The 13,800-nt window shown below is 42.5% G+C and overlaps 1 protein-coding gene across 12 annotated transcripts in view; it reads right to left on the reverse strand.

Moving 5' to 3' along the window:
- The window catches only part of ATP2B2 (ATPase plasma membrane Ca2+ transporting 2), a 359,025-nt gene that overhangs the window by 262,766 nt on the left and 82,459 nt on the right, over positions 1-13,800 (reverse strand). The gene's annotated exons all lie outside the window — the stretch shown is intronic.

Raw genomic sequence — 13,800 nt, forward strand, 5'->3', positions numbered from 1 at the left:
ACTGTGTACCTCCATCTCCCTATGCACACCCTCACACAAGCATGCCTGCCATTCACCACATACTTTCTCTCCCTCTCTCTCTCTCTCTCTCTCTCTCTCTCTCTCTCTCTCTCCTCTTCTCTTCTCTCTCTCTCCCTTCCTCCCTCCCTCCCTTCCTCCCTCCCTCCCTCTTTCTCTCCATCCCTATACACAGCCATCCACCCAACCCCCACATATACGCTCCCATAAATGTAGCAACTCCCCACATACCCACACATTCTACCCACATAACCTTTAGGAGCACAACCTCACAAACAAATACTCTCCTGTGATTTTTATCTTTAGATCTCCTTCACATCCACACTCACTAGCATATAACCACCCCCACACTCACATAGGCAGGAAGGAAGGAAGGAAGGAAGGAAGGAAGGAAGGAAGGAAGGAAGGAAGGAAGGAAGGAAGGAAGAAAAAGGGCAGCTTGCTCAGAGAAATCTAAATCTACCCCCACCAGACTGACATGGTCCCTGCTCTCCCCAGGATAGAAGGCACAGCCAACTGAGTTGCACACCGGCCTCTCCCACAGCAGCAGTCCTCCTTACTTTAATCAAGTCCCAAGAGCACCCGCTAAATGAGACAGCTCATGCATATTAATAAGGAAGTCATTAGTCCAACAGCTTCGTGGCCTCCAGCATGAGATCTAGTTCTCGCTGCTCTATCAATCTCTCATCTGACAAGCACCAAAAAGTCCCACAAGACCTATCAAGGCCAAGAAAGTAATTGGGCCCCCATTCTTTGGGGTTGGGTCCATTATGGGAACCATTTGTCAGTCCAAGGAGAGAGAAATGAAAGAAGGGAAGAGAGAGAATAAAATTCAGAAGCGGTTCCCTTGCCAGCCTGGAAGGCAGTCAGATAAATGTATCTGTAGCTCTTGCCAGCCCAAGAACCAAATCCCCCAAGGGGACACCGAATACCTGCCTACCGCCAGCCACAGCAAGCATTGGGTGACAAAGAGCCTGGAAGTAGCAATGGCTTTCTCTCCTTCCCCGGGTTTCAGCCACACCTGAGAGCTAGGGACGGGGCACCATGCCATATGTTCTAGGGATAGGCATGAGGCAGCCAACACAGGTGCCCCAGAGAGGGGGCATGGATGGAAAATGGCCAAAACTTTTCATGTTTTTTTTCCTCTCCTCCATTTTTCTTTCTTTCTCCCCATATATTTTCTCTTATTCTTCTTTTCCCCTTTCATTTCCCTTTCTCTCTTTTTCTTATTCTCTTCCTTTTTTTCTTTGTCTTCCTCTTTCTTTCTCTCTCACCAAGGGGTTTCAGGTGCATTCCATTACATCAACCAACAAGCCTGGTACAGAACAAAAAAAGCACTAGCTCTGGAATCAAAGAACCTGGGTTCAAACCCCACCTCTGACATTCACTACTAGTGTGACCTTGGGCAATTAATTTACCCTCCCTGGGCTTCAGGTTCTACATCTGTAAAATTAAGGGGCTGGACTAGGTGACCTTTAAAATCCCTTCCAGTTCAAGAGCTATAATCCTATAGATCCTAAATGCTTGCTCAGGATAGGCCAAGCACTATTCTAAACACCAGAGATACAAAGGAAAAGCAAAACCACTCCCTGCCCACAAGGAGCTTACATTGAACGGACATAAATAGATACTGCAAAACACATAGAGTAGATGGAAGGTAACCTTAGCAGGGGAAATACAAGGAATCGAGGGGACCAAGAAAGGCCTCCTCACAAAGATGAAGTTTGAGATGAGTTTTGAAGGAAGTCAGATTTCTAAGATTCCATTTCCAAGAAAGAAAATACCCAGATCAAATGTGAACTCCCATCCTTTTGCCCCCAAAAGCCTTGTAGGGAGAGACCTGAAGGGTATTATCCAGATCTGGGAAAAGAAAGCTCTAAGGAACTGGGTTGATTTGTTTCTAGCCCACCCTCTCAGAGTTCTAAGTAGATTTAGGAAGGTACCCACCAGAATCTCCACTGTAGAACCCTCCCCTGGAGGATCTTAACATCTCTTTCTCCCACCTCCCTTCTTTCCTACCCAAAATCCAGAAAGAAGGAGAAGAAGAGGGGTACTATAAAATTTCCAAGTCTGGATGGCTCTCCTATTGAACCGGCCCTAGATCCAGTACAACAGAGAAGGCAGGGGTATAACCTTGATTAATAGTCCCCTCTCCAAGGTCTTCTCAATGCCAATTATGTTATTGTCCATTCATTTGTAATGGGCAAGAGAGTGACTGGGAAAGAATAGCAGGAAAAGATTGTGAGAGATAGAAGAGGAAGGATGAGCCTTAAATGTGTGAAGTAGATGAAGACTGAGTTTATTAAGACTAGAAGGAAGCCAGAAGTCTGGTAAGGGTGGACAGGATGATAGGACAATAGAGCTAAAGCTAAAAGTGAACTTAGAGTCCACTTAGTCCAACCACATCCTTTTGCAGATGAGGATAATGAGGCTAATGGGGCAGAGAGAAGTAAGTGAAATGCCCATGGTCACAGAGGTAATGTGTTTGAAGCCAGGCCTTCTGACTCCAGAGACAATGATCTTCCCACTGACAGTGATCTCTCCACTGTACCATACCATCTCCAAAGAGTAGGACTGGTGGCCATGTTGAGCAAAACTCAAGTTTATGACCTAGGAAACTAGATATACCAGAAATCTTAGCCTCTAGCCATCCAAAGTATGCCCATCTTTCAAAGCCAATCCAGATTATTTTCCACCTCTTCCATATACAATGTTCTCCACTGAAGGACTATAGCTACAGCATTTCCAGAGAGAGACCAAGATGGTGAGGGGACTCAGAACCATACCATGCAAAGACTGGTTGAAGAAACCACAAAGGCCTAGCCTGGAGATGAAAAGACATCATCTCTCTGCAAATGTCTGAAAGATTTTCATGTGGAAGAGATATTAGATTCATTCTGCTTGGCCTCAGAGAAACAAATGAAGACCAATGAGTGGGAGTTGTAGGGAGGCAGATTTTGACTCAATAGAGGGAAAAAATAGAATTGCCCCAATTGGATTGGGCTGCACTTCTGGAGATAATGTGTCTCCTAACAGTGGAAGCCTTTCCTGTGACAAAATTGGATAGGCCAATAACATAACAATTCTACTAATGGCAGGTTCCCCAGATATCCTGCCTTCCTTAGGAACCATAGCAAACCAGAGATGTCAAATCCTTCGGGCACATCTGGTCTAAATCCAACCCAAAAAGTAATGAGGACTAATATTAATGGTGTTAATTCCACTGGTTGATTGAAAGGATCCAGAAGAAAGACAGTTCCAACTGAACACCATAAGCCTTTTTCCCCTCTCAAAGTCATTGTCTTTAAATTGACATTGACATAGATAATGTCTACCTTTCATAAAATGCATTTTGTCTTGGCCTAAGTCTAAATTACCCAAGCTTTCCCCTTCTTAAAACCTTCATCAATACCTTCAGGTACTCTTCTTTAAGTCTTTAGACACAAGCAAAAATATGTTGGAGACACATCAGTCATACCCTAGGTGTGACAACTATAACCAGAGAGGGACAATTGGAGATTTGTCCAAAGATGCTGACATAGAAGGGGGTACACTTCCTCCATGGGAGAGGGAGATGGTGCTTACTTCCAGTAGAGACTGTCATTTCCACGCTTCAAACACTTCTGCCAGCCTCTGTGGTTTACACAGTGACAGAAATGACAGGGAAGGAAACCTGGGTTAGCTACTCTTTTGCTTGGACAGATTAACAGCCCCAGGATCCCATCAGGTTGATGCCTCTATCCCAAGAACTTCCCTACTTCACCCTTCGACCCCCTACCCCTGAAGGGGTAAAAGCTGGACTCTAAACTCAATTACACTTGCAGTTGAACCTTCTTTTGTTCCATTGTTATCCTGCCACCTTAATTGTTTTATCCTAGGTTTAAAAAAATCCTAGTCATAGTTCCACTGGGCATGCACATACAGAAGTCAGATTTTCTGGGATGTCACATGCCACCACTCAATTTCTGGATCTCATCACCACTTGCTTTAACTATTGCATCCTTTTAATTGCTTTCTCTAATTCCCATCTTTCCCCTTTCCAATTCATGTTCCACACAGCTGCCATAAAATAATCCTCTTCAAACACAGAAAGGATACTATTACTTCCCCTACTCAAGAAGTTTCAGTAGCTCCCCATTAATTCCAATTTAAAAAACAAAATCCTTAGTTTAGAATTCAAAGCCCTTCAAAGTCTGGCTAGAAACCTTGCCAACATCTCATATCTCTCCACATTATGACCAAATGGGACTATCTGCTTCTCTCTAAATTTGTCACATCTTCTACTACCATGCTTTTGTATACTGGCTATTCCACATCTCAGGAAGTCATGTCTTTACCTATGTTTTTGTGCCATCCTTTGCTTCTTACTAGAAATCTAGAAACCTTTGCTGATCACCCTGCCTCCAGTTATTAGTATTCTCTGCCTCCTCAGATTATCTTATATTACTTCTCCAGGCCCTCCATCCTCAGTAAAATGTAAACTCAATGAGAGCAGGAACTATTGCAATTTGTATGTTTGTGTTTCTATCTCTAGCACTAAGCAGAGGGCCTAACATAATAGACACTTCATATACATTTGCTGTTGTTGTTCATAGACAGTCTGGAACTGCGGATTTCTTAGGTGACCTGACCTCAGCATTCCTGAGGATGAAGAGATAACTTTAAAGAAACTGTGTACTTGGTGTCCAGTGATACACATGGATGGAGGGAAAAGGGAGGAAGACAAGCATATCAAAAACTGATCACGGAGCATAAAGTTTGAGGACAGGAAGGAACCTCGAAGACAGACCAGCACAATACTTTCATTTTAGAAATAATGAAGCCGAGGTGTTGATGAAGGGAAGACACACATACACAAGAACTCGAATTGCCTGATTCCCAGTCTGTCTTCCCATTCTCCTGGAAAGGCAGCATGGTATATCCAGCAGAATGCCGAAGATGGATTCAAGAAGGTGCTGGGTTCAAATACTGCCTATAACGCTTACTAGCTTCATTACTCAGGCACGCCACTTAACCTAGCCTCTACAAAAAGAGGATCACAATAGCAGCCAGGCAACTTCCTAAACTTACAAAATTGCAAAGTAGATGATCTGAATTGGTAAACAATCAACTCAATCAACTGAAAAACATTCCTTAAATGACTTCCCGGTGCCAGGGACTGGTAGAAGGTTTTTCTCTCTGAGTTTCCTAAACCAATGAAATCACAAATCCTATTTCTAAAAATAGCAGCAACTTCACATAGCTGCTATGAAAATAAAGTAAAACAATATATGTAATGCATTTTGCAAACATTAAAATGCTAGATAAACGGGAGCTTCCTATTGTTGTTAGCATCTCTACATTGCCTTTTCCCTCCTCTGAGCCATGGGGACAAGGTCTTCAGAGCCCAAATGCCAGAACCAATCAAGTCCACAGCATTGCCCTGAGTCCCAGCCGCTAGGAAAAGCACCCCATTTATATGCAAATGAGTTTGTCTGCTTAATCATTTTGGTCACAAACCAATCCTTGCATAAATACCACCTGGACAAGTAGCAGCTAAAAGCAAAGAGTGATTAGTTTCTGTCCATTTCACTCCTAAGACATGGAATCATTGATTTAAACTCCTAATCCCACCCTCTCATTTTACAAATAAGGAAACTGAGGCTAAAACGAGGTTGAATGACTTGCCCAAGGTAATAAAAAGTAATACACGGAGAGTAAGTGGAAGAGCCAAGATTAAAATCCAGGTCTTCTGACTCCTCATCTAGCACTCTTTTCTCTGCACTATGTCATATTTCTCCCTTTAAAATATCTCTTAAACTCATCCCTTCCTCAAGTTGGAAGGGACCTAATTTTGCCACCTAAACCAACCCATACCAAAAAGAAATCCCCACTAAAACACATCCAACAAATGGTTGTGGTTACTATGTGCCAAGCACTATCCAAAGTGCTGGAGATACAAAGAAAACACACACACACACACACACACACACACACACACACACACACACACACCCTGCACTCAAGAAGCTCACATTCTAATAGAGAAAACAACGTGTTAACAAGTCTGGATATACATGATATAGACAAGATAAATTTGAGTAAGTCTCAAAGGGAAACTAATCCATTCTGCTGACCCCCCTCTGACAAATCTTCCTCAAAGACCTATGAGGCAGCCCATGACAGGTGGCCCAGTGGATAGGGTTTTATGTCTAGAATGAAGAAGACTTGAGTTCAAATTTGGTCTCAAATACCTACAAGCTGTGTAACTGCTGGACAAGTCACTTAACCTTCATAAGGCACTTAGCACAATGTCTGGGTATAGTAAATGCCCTATAAATGCTACTTTTTACTGTAATTACATTTTACAGTGTTTCCCCTATGTTTAAGTACCTTCTACTGCTCTGTACTTAAATATTTATCAAGAAAGTTTTCCTTATAAAACTTCACACTAAATTCAGTAAAAGAAAAAAGATATTGACCCTGCCCTCAAGGGAGAAAGGCACTGCTACATACAAAGTTAAATAATAATCCTCAAATGCAGTAATGCAAGCACTGTCATTATGGACATCACACTCATCACTAACATTTATCTAATGCTTTAAGGTTGTATGTGCTAATCCACTTGATCCTCACAACAACCCTGTGCTATATTGTCTTCATTTTGCAGATGGGGAAACTGAGTCTAAGAGAAGTTAAAGTTAGCTAGAGTCATACAGATAGTCTCTAACGGAGGAATTGAACTCAGATCTTCTTAACTCCAACTCTAGTGTTCTTATAACACCTAACTGCAGAGTGGTTTTGGCACTTTAGGACTTGGACAGCCATGGTACCTGAGGTGAGGGAGCTTATTACGGGCTATTATTACCCTGTTAGTTGCTTGAGGGAAAGGGTTCCATCATTGTAATTCCCTCAAGGACTAGAACTGTGATTTGTGCTTTGATGTAGAAGAAAACGCAGGAAAGATTTAGGCACAGAGATTTAGACAGGCAGTAAAGTTGTAAGATACCATCCGGTTCTGAATTCTATGACCCTATGTTTCTTCCCTCTGGTCCCCACTTCTTCCTTCTGTCCCTTTTCTCCTTCCCCTGCCAATTGGTTTTTGACAGTTGACAATTCCCTTGCCATTCTTCACTCTTTGCCACTAATTCTATGTCACCTTATTCTATATTTAATATTCTATATCACCTTAAACAGGTAATTTCACATTTTTAATTCTCCATCAGCTTTGGTTTCCCCAATCTGATTTTTTTTAAAAAAAGAATGCACTTTCAGTCATAATGTCAGAGTTGGAGGGATCTTCAGAAGCCATTAAGTCCAACTCATACCAGAAACGGGGCTCTCCTCTACAACATGCTGAACAGGTCATCCATCACTGGCCTGGGCCTGGAGATCTCCAGTGATGGGAAATCCACCACCACTTCCTCTAAGGGCCCATTCCAATTCTGGACAGCTCTAATTGGGACCAAGTTTTTCTTTAAATCAAATCTACAGGTGTCATTTTCCACATTCCACTCATTACTCCTTGTTCCATCCCCTGGGAATGAAGATAACAAACTAATTAAGTGCTCTTCCATATAAGGAACACGGAATGGTGGAGCAAGAGTTATCCTCAAAGCCAATAAGACTCGGAGTCAAGACGACCTCTGACATACACTATATGACCTTGGGCAAGGACATGTAACTTCTCAATGCTCTAGACAACTTACAAAGACTACAAGTTGCTGAGAAGGCACTTATTGTTAGAGATTTCCCTTCACCAGAAAAATTTACAGGTTCAGTTCCCATCCCTTTCCACAAGACAGCCTTTGAATTAGTTGCTCAGAAATCACAAGATCAAGTGCTAGAAGAGAACTTAGAAATGATTAAGTCAGGCCCCTTCATTTTACATCTAAAGAAACTGAGGCACAGGGAGATGAAATCATTTGTACAAGATCACACAGTATCTGAACTAGGATTTGAACCTATGTCTTCTTAACTCTGAGTCCAGGAACCTAGCGTTATACTATGCTTTCTTAAGCTCTGATACCCAAAGCTAAATACTTCACCCCAGATGGGAACCGGCCAGGGCAGAACATAGCAGCACTATCACCTCTGGCTTACTATGCTCTGCCCTAGGCACCAGTTTCAGGACATGGATAAATTGGCCCAGACTTTAGAGCCAGTGTGCTATCTATTATGGCACCACTAGAGCTCTGGCCCAGACTTTAGAGCCAGTGTGCTATCTATTACTGCACCACTGGAGGTCTGTCCCAGATTCTAGAACCAGCATGCTGTCTACTATTGTACCATTAGAGCTCTGGCCCAGACTCTAGAACTAGTATGCATTCTATATTGCACCACTGGAGCTCTGACCCAGATTCTAGAACCAATGTACTTTCTATTATTGCTCCACTGGAGCTCTGGCCCAGATTCTAGAACTGGTAGGCATTCTGTTATTGGACGATTATAGCTCTGGCCCAGACTCTAGAACCAGTGTGCTATCAACTATTGTGCCATTAGAACTCTGCTCCAGACTCTAGAACTGGTACGCGTTCTATTATTGCACCACCGGAGCTCTGGCCCAGATTCTAGAACTGGTAGGCATTCTATTATTGCTCCACTGGAACTCTGACCCAGATTCTAGAACTGGTAGGCATTCTGTTATTGGACGATTATAGCTCTGGCCCAGACTCTAGAACCAGTGTGCTATCAACTATTGTGCCATTAGAACTCTGGTCCAGACTCTAGAACTGGTATGCATTCTATTATTGCACCACTGGAGCTCTGGCCCAGATTCTAGAACCAGTGTGCTATTCTTGCATCATTAGAGTTCTGTCCCAGACTCTAGAACTAGTATGCATTCTATTATTGCACCATTACAGCTCTGACTCAGATTCTAGAACCAATGTGCTACCTACTGCTCCAGTGGAGCTCAGGCCCAGACTCTAGAACCAGTGTGTTTTCTATTATTGCACCATTAGAACTCTGGCCCAAACCAGTTATTGGACCTCAGGCAAGTCACGACCCATCTGTGGGGCTTAGTTTGGGTGAGGGCACGCATAAATCTAGATGATCCTGTTGAGAGAGCACAGGGCCTAAAGCTAGGAAGACCTAAGTTCAAATCTGGCCTCAGACACTTACTAGCTGCATGATCCTGGGTAAGTCACTTAACCTGTTGTCTACCTCAGTTTCCTTGACTCTAAAGTGGGGAGAACAATAGCACCTCCCTCCCAGGGTTGTTGTGAGGATCAAATGACATAATATTTGTAAAAGTGCTTAGTACAGTGCCTGGAACATAGTAAGTGCTTCATAAATGCTTATTCTTTCCTTTTTCTCCCTCTCTTCCAGGCCAAATGTTCTAAGCATCTCAGAATCACCAAGAATATTCTGACCATACTAGATTTATGCATTTCCATTTCCTCTTATTAGCATTTAAATGACTATGCATTATTATATCTCAGTGCCTCAAGAATAAGTTGAAAAGCCTTAATAAAAATACCAGATTAGAAGGGGGTAAGTAATATTTCCTTAGTTAACTTAACAAAGAAAAAAATGTATCTTTCGAAGGAAGGATTTAAAAAGAGGGAAAAAAAAACTTTTCAAAAATGAAGTGAGGGATGTTAGCTGTGACATTTGCAAATGAATTCTGTTCTAAAAATAACTTCCTGATGCCCAGCATTTCTGTTTTAAGATGTTCTGTATTTAAATACCTACTTATTTTTATCACCTTTTCACGTGAATCCAATCTGGGAGCAAGTCAAAATTTGCTGAATGTGGCTGAGGCTTGGAGACTCCAGACATATGAAGCCTAATGTCTTCAGCCTGTTCTCACACAGAAATATGACTTGTATTGCCCACTTTTCCTTTGGTAGCAGAGCCTTCGATGTCATCAATTTTTAAATTTTAAAAAAAAAGGGAATTTACTAGGACAGGCAGTTAGTCCAGGCTCCTTGCGGGGGAGGCCAATTTTCTAAGCAGTGGAAGCTCTGAGGGCTCTGAGAGGCAGCCAAGGTCTCTGGGAAACAGCAGGGGAGGTACAAAAGTTCTCTTAGCCGCAAGAGGTGAGCAGTAACCTCAAGCCAATGCCCCAAGGTCATGGAGGAGTATGCAAAAACAGTGCAAACAAAAGCCTGTCTCCTCTATGAGCTCATGGGAAGAGGAGAAACATGGGAAAAGTCAGGAGAATGAGCCAACCCAAACCCTCATCCTCATGGAACCCCACATGGTCCTGGGGGCAGCCAAAGGTAACTATGAGGCGCAGTGCAGATGTCAGGATCCAGAGATACAACCAGCTGAGGCCTCTACACCAAGCAGCTGCTACTGGTGAAACCTGCTGAGTTCTGAGGGGAAAAAAAAGCATCTCAACTCTTCAAGGAATTCTTGTCCAGCACTGACCCAAGGGTTCCCAAAATCCCCTTATCTTTTGGTTCTGGAGAGAGAAAATGAGGGGTCAGGATTTTTTGGAGAAAGAATGCTGCAAAACTCTGCATTTGTGTGTCTGTGTTTGAGCATATCTGTGTCATCTACATGTAGAAAATCATGTGCATGTCTGTGTGAGTGTGCATTTCTATGTGAGAGTAAAGGTATATCTATCTGTGAGAAGGCCTGTGTTAAAGTTCACGTAAGGAAGTATGTGTGTTAATGTCTGCCTGACTGTGAGAATATCTGTGTACATGTATGGTTAGATGTGATAACATGTAGCATTTTTGTCAAATCTTAAAGCTCTATTAAAATATTACTTATTTTAATGATTAATGTTATTTTTATGTGAGTTAAAGTCCATGGGTACAGCTTCATAGGCTAGTGTCTGTGTAGATGTGAGAAAGAATATGAATGAGTGTGCATCTGTCTGTCAGTGAATCAGCACCTAGAGGTGTATGGGACCATGTCTATGAACATGTGTCTACCTGAGAGCACAAATATTTGTATATGAGTGTGTAAATGTTCAAATGACAAACCTGAGTGGATCTATGGGACTCATCTATATGGCAGGAGGTGTTCCATGATCCCCCAAAAAGGAAGCATGTGAACAGGAGGATGTGCATGTGTATGACTGCCTGGAAGTGAGCTCCTAGATATGTGTATGTGAGAAAGCTTGGGTATAAGCATATGTGGGAGTGTGTATGCAGAGAAATGCAACCAAGCATATAACATTAACCACAGCTATGAGGATTCTCAAAAACTGAGAGAAAGGAAAGGAAAAAGTATATCATAGAAGCAAATTCAAATCTGCTATTTTCTTCGCAAAAGTGAAGGTTCTTGACCTAATATCATGGCATAGATTATAGGGAGCCTGAAAACTTAAGCAGAAAAAAATACTTTATTTTCAGTAACCTTTTATTGAAATTTATCATTTCCTTCAATTACTTAAAAGTATTATCCTGAGGAGGTGTTGATAGAGTCCACAAGATTGTATCACACTCACACACAATAAAAGATGAAGAACCCCTGTCCTAATGGCCCAGGCTGACTATTCTCTAAACCAAGGGTCCTTAATCTGGGATCCATGCACTTTTTAAAGTAATATTTGGATAACTTTATTTGAATCTAATTGATTTCCTTCATAATCCTCTGTATTTTACTTTAAAAACATTTCAGTGTTTTATATACTGTAAATCCTTAATAGATACTTTTTTTCATTCATTTAATCATGATTCTGAGAAGGGGTCCACAGGCTTCCCCAGACTGCCCAAAGAGTTTATGATAAAAAAAAAAGGATTAAGTACCTCCACAGACTAAAGCCTGAAAAGAGGAAGGGCTTAGAAACTTCCCTTCCCCCTCTGAAACTAACAGTTCAGACTCTGGTGGAGTCTTGCTCCCAAGAAGGTGGGGGGTGGGGTGGGGCAGGGATTCTGTGTGATAGCCACCAGGACTTGGACAGCTCCTTAGCCTTCCTTCCGATTGTCCTCAGCTCTAAAGGCTCAGGAACCAGCCAATGCTGTATCCTGTAATTTCTCCTATGACATATTAGCCTGTCTCAGGCTCTGAAAAATAAGCTAATAAAACAGCAGCAGACAGCAGGGGGCAATGGGCAAAAATGAGCAGTTACAACTCCCCTGAGACCTGTCATCACCACCTCTACAATCAGACATCAAGGCCAGGACCTCCATAGGAGGCTCACTGGGAACACCTATCTCTAGGCCAAGCCTGGCCTGGCCAACCATACTCCAGAATCCATAGCCTCCCTACTTCACAAAAATATGGGGAGAGATGAATGCCTGCAAGCAGAGTCACCCAGAAGTCATTTAGACAGAAAAGACACTTAATTTAGGAAGGAGCCATCAAAATCATTTAATCCAAGCCCCTCATTTTTGAGATGGAACAACTCTAATACGGCAAAGAAAAGTGAGTAGCCCAAGGTCACACAACTAATGAGTAACCTTTGAAGCCACCTCCCAATTCCCAGCATGTAGAGCAAACTATAGATGAGGACCACAAGGCTTAGAGAAGGAAAGTCACTTGTTAAGAGATATTGAGTGGCAAAGGCAAGCTGCACACCCAGGTCCTCTGATTTTCAATCCAGCATTCATTCCATGGAATCAGGAGAGATGAAACAGGCTTTAGATGTCAGCCAGTCAAATATTGAGGAACATGTACAATGATAGCTCACATTCCTATAGTGCTTTAAGGGTTACAAGTATTTTTCTCACCACAATTGTGTGAGGTAAGTGGTGTAACTATTACTGTGCCTTTTTGACAGATAAAGAAACCAAGATTCAGAGGCCATTTATCTCTGATTAAACAGTTAGCAAGTTTAACCCAGGATTCCTGATCACCGATCTAGCATCTTTCCTCCCACATGCTGCCTTCCCATTAGGGGTCTGCCCAGGGAACCTGTGATTACTTATCCATACATGATTTGAAGGGTGTCAGGAAGCACCCTCCCCCTCCCCCACAAAAAAAGGAAATCTGCACTGACATTCTATCCTGGCATCTGAAATTCACAGTATTTCATTCTTTGTGTCCCTAGGACTCCTCCGTAAAATTACAAAATGCCTTGGGGAGAATTGCACATTAAGGCATTATCAGCCCTTAACATCTTGCTGGGAATTGGCTAATGAAATTGTTTTCCCTGGCAACAAGCTAAACTCAAAGTCCTGGTGAATAAAAGGCAGGACCCATGGGTTTTCAGTGCGAAGGAAGAAAGAGAGGAGATTGGGTCACTGTTCCTGGGAGGCAGTTCTAGACAGAGTTGGATCTGTGGCCTTGGGAAGCATGGGAAGAATAAATGCCTTTGGGAGTTATCAACAGAAGAAAAAGGGGATATAGGGATAACATCTCCAGGAAAGTGCAAAGCAAAGGGCCACCAGCCATCCACAAAATCATCGTGAATTAGAGCTACAAAGTACCCTAGAGTATAGTGAATGGAAAACTAAATTTGGAGTCAGAGGACCTGGGTTGAATTCCCAGATCTGTGACTCATCATCTGTGTGAACTTAGGCAAATTATTTAACCTACAGTTTGCATCTATCAAATGAGGGAGTTGGATGAGGTGACCTCTGAGGTCCCTTCCCACCCTCCATTTACAGTCCTGCCATCATCTCTAGTCCAGACCTCTCATTTTCCAGATGACTAGATTTTATAACTTGAAATCTAGAAGGCACTAGAAGGTACCTTCTAGAAATCTAGAAGGAGTCTTCTAGAAATCTAGGAGGCACTAGAAGGTACCTTCTAGTCCTGCCCTTTCATTCTAGGGGTGTGGAAACTGATGCCAAGAAAGAGGAAGTGACTTTCTTAAGGTCACACAACCAAGTTATGGCAGGGTCTGAACTAGAACACACATCTCCTGGTTTTTGATACAGTTGGTTGGTTGTTGGCCTT

This window comes from Trichosurus vulpecula, chromosome 9, assembly GCF_011100635.1.
Source record: "Trichosurus vulpecula isolate mTriVul1 chromosome 9, mTriVul1.pri, whole genome shotgun sequence".
Lineage (NCBI taxonomy): Eukaryota > Metazoa > Chordata > Mammalia > Diprotodontia > Phalangeridae > Trichosurus > Trichosurus vulpecula.